The sequence below is a fragment of the Lygodium microphyllum genome, chromosome 19 (genome assembly GCF_053477565.2).
Source record: "Lygodium microphyllum isolate KBCC chromosome 19, Lygodium_microphyllum_v1.1.10, whole genome shotgun sequence".
NCBI classification, from domain to species: Eukaryota; Viridiplantae; Streptophyta; class Polypodiopsida; order Schizaeales; family Lygodiaceae; genus Lygodium; species Lygodium microphyllum.
Window position 1 is genome coordinate 45,913 of NC_141153.1, and position 9,088 is coordinate 55,000.

A 9,088-nucleotide genomic window follows, 5' to 3' on the forward strand; every position below is an offset into this window, starting at 1 on the left:
ATTAAGGCCTTCGACGGTTGAATTAATGGGCATGTACATAATATTTTGCTAGCAGCTCTCAAGGACCTTTTGGTTTGGCCAAGTCGGGCAGTTATACCAGTCTTTCCAGGTGATTACAGGTATAAATGAATTACCCTCCTTCTTAAGTGAGTTGTATAGGCTAATATTTGTCAAATGCTTCTCTCCAGTATGCAAGAATATCTAAGAGGACAACATGGTGAAGGTTCCTATCAGTTGTTTTGTTCAATTGTTGATTTAGCATGTCAGTAACTAATTTTTTTGTTGAGTCATCTCTAAAAAGTATTTTTGACAGTGATCCGGAAGCAAGCTATATGGGCCATCTCTATGTTCAGCTAGTTGAAGCAAATTTTATATCACTATCAAGGTCTCCTTTTGTAACACAAGAGCAGGTGGTTGGTTTTTTTTCAGAGCTGGGCTGGCTGTACAGCAGCCTGAGTATGAAACAGGAGTGGCTTTCAGTGGACAACATTGACAGGCGGAGAAACCTTTCTGTGCAGGAGTTTATCACAAACTATGAAGAACCGAATGAGCTAGTAATCATAACAGATGCATTATGTAAGTGGCCAGCCTTGATGAACTGGAACAAGGAGTATCTAGTGAGAGCAGCTATTTGAATCAGCCCAAGTTTACAGCTGCTTTTTTCCTATTTTTTCTTGCAGTGTAGCCTGCAATTGGTTCTATGAGCTCACGGCACGAGAGGAGAGGGCGTCTGACAGATTGGCAGTCCTGCATGGCTTGCCGAAGTTACAGAGTAAGCTACCAAATCCAACCAAAGAGGCTGATGGAGGAGTATCTTGGAGTCCCTCACAAGTGTATGATAACTGTGATACAAGAGGGGGTTGTTCTGCTATAAATGAAGCTGTAGTTTCACAATGTACAAGCCCAATGCCACTGCCTGATGAGCTTGCAGCAGTAAGCCCAATGAGATCGCCGCAAGGGTACCCAAGCAAAGGTCTTTCACAAAGAGCTTCTCCTAGAAGGTGGTCTGCCTCTCCTTTAAAAAAGGTTCAAGTTGGTTGATTTGGGAGCCGGCGGGCCGGGTCGGTCATGATTCGCAGTATCAATTACTTTTCTGAACGCCAGAGTAAAGAGAGACACCATGTTATGGACACCAGTAGCAGCAGCGATGGTGAAGAAAAGGCTAAGAGCTGTACTCTAGATGAGCCAAACTAAGACTGATGGAGGAAACTCTAGAGCGTAGAAAAGTGGAGATGGATGCCCAAACAGCCAAGCTCAATGACAAAGCTCATGCCAAGGCTCGTGCTGCCAAGCTGCTTGCCCTTTAGGCCAACTTGAGGGATATACAAAGACTCCAGGTAAAGATCTGGCTGAATTTGTTTTGGCATGAGATTTTGTCCATAGATTCTAATGTGTTATGAATATTTGACATCTGTTGGCAGGAGGATGGAATGGTTGGGCATGGCAATCTTCAACCATTGTTGACAAAGGATTACTCGAGGTCTGATAGTAGTCCTCCCTCTCCTCCCTTAACACCCCGAGTGGTGAAAGAGCAGGCATTGACACCAAAAGCTCATAGGGCAAAGAAGGCGGTGTATGCATCTCAAAAGAACTCAAGCACTCCTGGGAGCTCCAGACGAATAGTTTCCATCTCCCCTAAAACCACTCCTTGAGGAACTCTGGGGTAAGCCATTGGTCCAGAGGACCCCTAGTTCCTCAAATGCCCCTGAGAACTCTCTTTCCTCCTTGGTTCCTTGCTTTTCAGACCCGAAGAATGAAAACATGAAACCATCTCCAGGGAAGTTGTCGGGCTCTGCGATAGTGCTTTCCAAGGATGCTAGGATTCCTGCTCAGCATCCAGGAGCAAGCAAGGCTTTACAATCAGGACCAAATGGCAGTGTACCCAAAAGAAGTTCAAGGGTAGAGAAGAAGACCCGACCAAGGCAAACCAGGCAAAGTTTTGTGGATGGTGAATTAACAGATCCATCTCCTATGCCTGAAGGGGAGGTCTCCCTCTCCCTCTTGAGCACTGAAACTGACATAAAAGTGGAGGCTCCTATCATGAGCAAGATAAGGCAAAGTTCTGTTGCTCCTATTCAGGAAATGAAGCCCTTTTTGCGCAAAGGGTCTGGCATTGGACCTGGTGCTGGGCCAGGGATTGCAAAACTGAAGGCCGAAGCAGTGACGAGTTCTGACGAAGATGTCCCAGGAACTCCTACAAGAATTTCTGATGAAGAGGCTCATGCATCTGCAAGGAGCGTCATGGACACCAGCGATGGGGAATGCATTCCTGTGGAAGCCCCAGTTGCATATGCTTCCTTATCTTCTTACAAGGAGGAGGAGAAAGGGAAAGCACAGACTCTAGAGCTGTCAGATGTTGATGTAACTCATAACTCAGATGGTGGCTTCTTTGCTATATGCGAAGATGCCAAGGCTACTGAACTTTTGAAGGATGATAAATTGCCACACATTGAGAGGGGTTGTCACATTGTTTCATTTCCCATGGAATTGGGCACTAATGAACGTCACGATAGTAAGTTTGCATCTGAGCCAGACTCTGTACCTCACACACCTTGGGATGAAGCAGCTGGAAAGGGAGTGCCAAGTGCTACTTTGTCTCAACTTCTCTCCGAGAGTACTGGCCAGGTGGTGCATATTGCATCCTCAGCAAGTGGTTCTGCGTCATTTCGTGCTAATCTAGCAAGTGGAGAGCAATATGCGCCCAGAGTCTCTCCTATGAAAGCTGCCTCTCCGGCTAGCTCAAGTTTGAAGCGTCTAGGTGCTATCATTCCTGACTACTTCAGTCCCTCTGCTGCTACCCTTGTGGAGTCCCCAATTGGAAGTCTTGCTTCTCGGGATTCTTCTGGAGTTCAGTATTCTTCTGATACGGATCTCACTCACTCACAAAAGAAGTTGGGCTCCTCTCAAAAGTCTATAGTAGTGATCGTTCCACCCAAAGAACCTGCAAGAGGTTTCAAGCGCTTGCTGAAGTTCGGTCGAAAAAGTCGCGAAACACCAGATATCATTGTGAGGGATGGTGTATCTGCATCTGCCCCTTCAGAAGGTGACGACGAACTCGAAGAGGTCAACAAGGAAGCAAATAAGCACTCCTCTAATATAATACTCCAAAAACTGAAGCTTCAAGAGAGGCTTATAAAAGATTATGGTAGTGGTAGTCATGCCAGTAACACAGACACAGGACCAGGTAAGCTCTATTGTTCACTTTACTGTTTGTATTATGTATTTCTTTGGTATAAAAGTTTCACAAGAATAAGTGGAGCCTAAGTGAAGGAGGTCAGTGGCAGTTATATTTTAGATTCCATCTTATCTTTTTCATTTTTTTTAAATGCAGACCTATCTGTACAAAGCTCCATTGTTCCATCTAATTTTAAGCTTCAATATGATCATGCTCATGGGAGTACAAAGCTCAAAGGTAGCTTCTTCTGTTGATTTGCATTGATAGCTTTCCACTAGATGAAAGTTGTGTAGCTGAACATATTTCTTTTTATACATGTTACAGCACCATGATCATTCTTTTCTTTGTCGACTTTTCGTTGCTGTAAACTTGGGCTGATTCATGATGAACATAGACTTGATATTTTTTACACTGTTGAGCAGGAGCAATCTTCTCAATGTATTAGACTTTCTGAAGCGGCCAAATTCTGCTCAACTGGTATCAGGCACAAGAGACCGTGTAAATTTGCATGACAAGTTCAAGAGCTTGTATGTCCAGATGTTTCCTGGTTCTATTGAAGAACTGGAGAGTAAAGCTGCAGCAAAATCTAAGCAAAGAAATGCTGGCTCATTTTGGGACACAGTGATGGATGCCAAAGTTGGCAGCTTCAAATTTGGTTTCTGAAATGCAGTTTTTTAGTGACCGCTATGTTTAGGCAGGTAATACTCTCTACAATCTTCCTGGTGCATGGTGAGAAAACTAACATATTTGCCTTGAGTTGTATCATGTGATACCTTATTAGGTTCGTTGGCATGCAAAGTCAACTTTGTACCGATTATCCCATTTGCCTGCTGGTGGCATAAAAAAGTTCTCTTTGGTGCTCAAATTATATGCAAGGAAATATATTGAAGTCAAAAATTTATATTTAGCAGCCTCATTGTCTTCATGTCTTTGCCATGTAGTAGCGTATTATTTTTGTAGCTTCATACCCTAAATGCTGAGGGTGGTTGAGATGTGACCAAAATGTCAGTGTTGATACACTCGTCATTTTCTTAATGTTGGCCTCTACTTTGTGTCTCATAAGAACAGGAAGAACTTTTTGCAATCTGAGTAGGGACTCCTGTTTTTTCGAGCTCTTGGCATCAAGGGTTGAACTATGGAGTGATCTCACAAGGACACACTTGCCTCTCTTCTCTATATGGAATGCTGCGCTTTCTTTATTATTATTTTTTTACTCCATGGCATGCCCAATGCAAAGGGCTGATGTGTTTCACCGCACTACGTTTTACAAGATGGACAGTTGCTTCTTATTGCTGTATTGGCCCTAATAGCATGGATTTCAACCTGCATAGGTGTTTTTCTTTGTCCTAATGAAGGTTCTCAGTCAAGGTTGGAAAGCCACTCTCTAGTTGCAGTATCAAATACATTTGACAACGATCTACAATCAGACGAGCCAGTTTTTTAGATTACTTTTGAACCGAGTGCTTTCAAGTGCCACATACGATGTTAAGGAAACTTTTCACATAAAATGTCTTCTCCATCCAGTGCCTCAAGTGAATGGGCCTGGACGATTCAGCAAAAGCCTCGACACATGTCCCATGGACAAGAATGGTCTTTCTCTGAATACCTAGCTAAGTGTCGTTGGAGGGTCCTTCGCTAGAAAATGTCTCTATGGGTTGCATTTAAAGGCTGTGTTAGCTTGGAACTAAGTGCTAGAAGTGGGCCTGAATGATTATTGCAGCTCTGACAATGTCTATCTTAATACCCAAATGTGCTAGATTGTCACACCTAGCATAGTTCTGTTTTAAGAATTTATCAAAGCAAGGTTTTAGTGCCCAAGTGTGCCAGATTGTCACCTAGAATACGTCTATTTTAAGACTTTATTAAAGCAAAGTCTAGACTCATGCAAGCCCTATGCAGTCTGGCATTATGAAGTTGTGTAGCAGAAATGTTGAGAGTAGACCTGTTTTTCTGTTACTAAGCTATCAAAAAAATTTTTGGCGTCTTCCATCTTTCTACTAATGGACAATTTTGTGGATAGAAACATTTGTGTAGCCGAATAGCATAATATTTAATTGTGGAAGGAGTGGTTGCACACATGGTCATAAGCCATAGTTGCCATGGTTTGAAAGCCTATGAGCCATGCAAATATGTGCGAAATAGAGTCATAAAATGATACTCTTACAAGGTTATCACACCAAATCAATATGGTGAAGCATGCAATACTGTCATTCTTTATTTATCTCTTCAAGTAGGCCTATTTGTGACTTCTGAGGGGTGTACCTATGGTTGAAGCTTGGCTCACCCAATGGTTCATGAAAGATTGGGTGGTTCAAGCAGTTAGGGTGTTCTTTTGTAATCCTCTCAAAGTCATGCCAATTTTGTCTTTTATGGATTGGAGAATATACTAGAAATAAAAAGATCGGATGGGTCTAGCAGACCTATTCTCAAGGAAATATTCTCTCCTTAAGTGCAGCTACTATTGTCCATCTATTCTTTGTCCCATTCTATTAGATGGGATGGCTATAATATACCTCTGCATGTGGTTCCAATTTTGACAACTACGCTCTTTTCTTTTTGTTTTCAGTTGTTTCCCACTTCAAAAGGGCATATGGTAGTGGTGGATCCTCATAGACATCTCTCAATTTTGTAGGTCTTACAAAGGCTGGTGCAATTGAGGCTATTAATACTTTTTTAACCCTTTATTCTTCCCAACTCCACCATCTAGTTGTATTTTGATACTCGTCATTGATTCTTCAAGCAAGAGTTCAATTGCATATCTAACACGTGTATTTTTTTGCATATTCATTGGGCATTTTGCTTTCTCAATCTAGAAACTCATTGAACACTTCTCTTCATAGTTAGGGACTTCTCTTCATCGGGTCTGGCAATCCACTCTTGCGTAGTACCAAAGATCTTGTAATGTAAATTATACAGGGAGGGGGGGGAGAAATGCATAAGCTTAAAATTTTAAAATTACAGGAGGGTTATTATAATATACCACAAAGATAACAGGAGGTATATATTAAATAGGGCAAAAAAGGTTACAGAGGGGTTTTAAAATATGCCTTTGCACGCACGTGATATCCATGATTTTGTAAGGTGGACCCCCCGGGAACACACAAAATACCTCATAGGAAAAACACATGCTGTAGAAAACTCATCATCCTATAAAGGCCTTTCCATCGTGCAAGGACCAGTAAACAAAGCCATGATGATCCTTAAGATGTGGTTGGTATAGTGGCTTCCATTGCAAAAATAGGGAACAAACATAGTCAGTCCTAAGAACTTCATGACAAAGACCAAGTCCAAAAAAGTATTGGCCAATGTTTGTGCTAGAGGCCATATCTATAACGTCTAGATCCATCCAGCTTGAGTGAAAGTCGTAGACAACATCCCATGAGAGCAAGGCTAATACCTTGTATTACAAAGGGACCATATTCATCATGCGAGACAAATATACTTTCCTTTAAACACCCATCCATCTAACATGGCGAGCAAAAAATCTTATAGTCGTGGCATCTCTAGCAAGGAGTTCCATATCACTAACTTTGGAATTTTAATAGTATATGGAGTCCCCATGACTAATGCCTTAATACTACCAAAAACCTTAGCACTGACCACCTTAATTAGTCCAAAAAACCATTTTGGACATAGAGACTATGCTTATCCCCAGATGACATCATTAATTAAGGTAAGATAAAGAAACCATTATGCGATTTTTTAGAATCTTCTTTTTGTTGAACCATATTTTAGAGCACCTAGCCATGTCATTTGGCTGAAAAGTTATCGGTTAGAGAGTTAATGACAATATGTTATGCCCGAAACCCGAAAGTATCATAGATTAAAAGCAAAAGTCCAGAGCTTATTATATCAATAGGGTTAGTGGTGACAATATAGCCAAAAAACCATATAAATAACCCCCTAGTTAGTCATTTAGAATGAACGGGTTAGTATTGTAATAGCTCCTAAATCATATCCCCATACAAGGGTAGCTCAGTTGCATCATTTTAGGAGTAAAACAAAAACAAAAAACAAAGAATGAACCCAACCACATCATTTAGCTATAGAGTAATAAATATTCAAAAAACCACAGTTGTTCTAACATGTTAATAATCAGAATCAAACAAAGGGTAAACTGTCAATTTATTCTTACCAATTCAATAATCATAGTGCTCATGACAAAAACTGGTTTGATAAACTATGCCGTAATGATGAATAGCATCTATCTAGGTAGATGGCCCCACAAATGCAAGTACCACGGCCACATATAAGAAAAATTAGAACAATACCTGTATAAAAGACTGTAAACAAAACTAAGTGAGTGAGAATGCCACTCACCTAGAAGCCATGGTCTGCTTATATAATGTAGCAAGTGGTCCTTAAACCCCAGTGAGTGAGTAGTTTGCAAGTGGCCATATCTTCCAAGAATCTCCTTCATCAAAAGAGGGTTTCTAAAAATGGTAGCGCCCTCAGTATAACCGACCCAAATCTTAAATGTAGGTAGCCCAACAAGTGGAACTTCTGTGCGGCGGGGGGATGTGCAATGACAAAGTATAAGAGAGCCATAAGATTTTCAATTTTCACAACAGTAGACCATCTAGGTAAACCTAAAGAAGGCTCCAAAAGCACAAGGTACCAAGTGTCCGTAAAAGGTACCCAAATGAGCAACCTGTAATAAAAAATCTCGAGAGGGTTTCTAAAAATGGCAGCGCCCTTAGTATAACCGACTCAAAACTTGAATGTAGGCAGCCCAACAAGTTGAACCTCTGTGCAGTGGGGGGGACGTGAAATGACTGAGTATAAGAGAGCCATAAGATTTTCATTATTCACAAGAGTAAACCATCTAGGTAAACCTAAAGAAGGTTCCAAAGGCACAAGGTACCAAGTGTTCGTAAAAGGTTCTCAAATGAGCAACCTATAATAAAGAGGGGATTATTCATTAAGAAAGTGCATAAAGGAACACAAGACCTTCGTACTAAGGCAAAAATAGGTCAAACACAATGTTTAGGCATCATTAGGGAACCCAATAAAAAGTCATGGCTACAAATGCGCCTTTTGCTTGAATTGTTTATTAGTTAAAGAGAGAGAGAGAAATTACAAAATTGTGTCGACTTTTTAAAAAATCAACCATTAACAAAGTGCATAAAGGAATACAAGACCTTAGTACTAAGGCAAACATAGGTTAAACAATGATCCACAAATTATTTTTGTAACACAATATTTAGGCATCATTAGGCAACCCAATATTAAGTCATAGTTACAAATGCTTATGGGGGAAAGAGAGAAAAAATTACAAAATCATGCCAGCTTTTTCAAAAACCATCCATTGTATGCTCCAAGTTAATGGGTTTAACCCAAATCCATTGTATCACAAGAAACCAAAGTTGTAGACCACCAACAAAGGTTTTGTAATTATCAAAATCTAGTAAGTGTCATTAGAGAAAGAAAATATAAAAAAGGGAGCAAGAGCGTACCATTGCCTTTGTACCATAAGGTGTGTAGAGTAGATCCTTGAATGCCAAGTTAATCCATCATAATAAAAAATGCTCAAACACATATTTGTGTGTGTGTGTGTACATCGAATGTTTTTTGTTATTTTTGGTAGACTAGCATGAACCTCCATGGGAGGGTGTTTTTTAATCAAAACTAAAAGCTATATATGCTAGTTACCTGGCCAGCTCCCAGTGGTTCTCAACATTTTGCAAAAAATATTACATATATTCAATATACACATGCATGGGTGGTTTGCCCACATGATAGCTCTCATTTTCAAGATGTTGTGTATATATACGTATATGTATATGTATGTGTATGTGTATGTGTATGTGTATATGTATATGGTATGTATATGTATATGTGTATGTGTGTATATATATATATATATGTACATTTTTATAAACGAGCAAGGCTGGGCAACTCCCCCATTTCCTA

At 40.4% G+C, this 9,088-nt stretch overlaps 1 pseudogene; it reads left to right on the top strand.

Annotated features, from left to right (window-relative positions):
- The first annotated feature begins 332 nt into the window (after nucleotides 1-332).
- Nucleotides 333-3,838, top strand: LOC148019480 (uncharacterized; annotated as a pseudogene).
- Nucleotides 3,839-9,088: the final 5,250 nt, after the last annotated feature.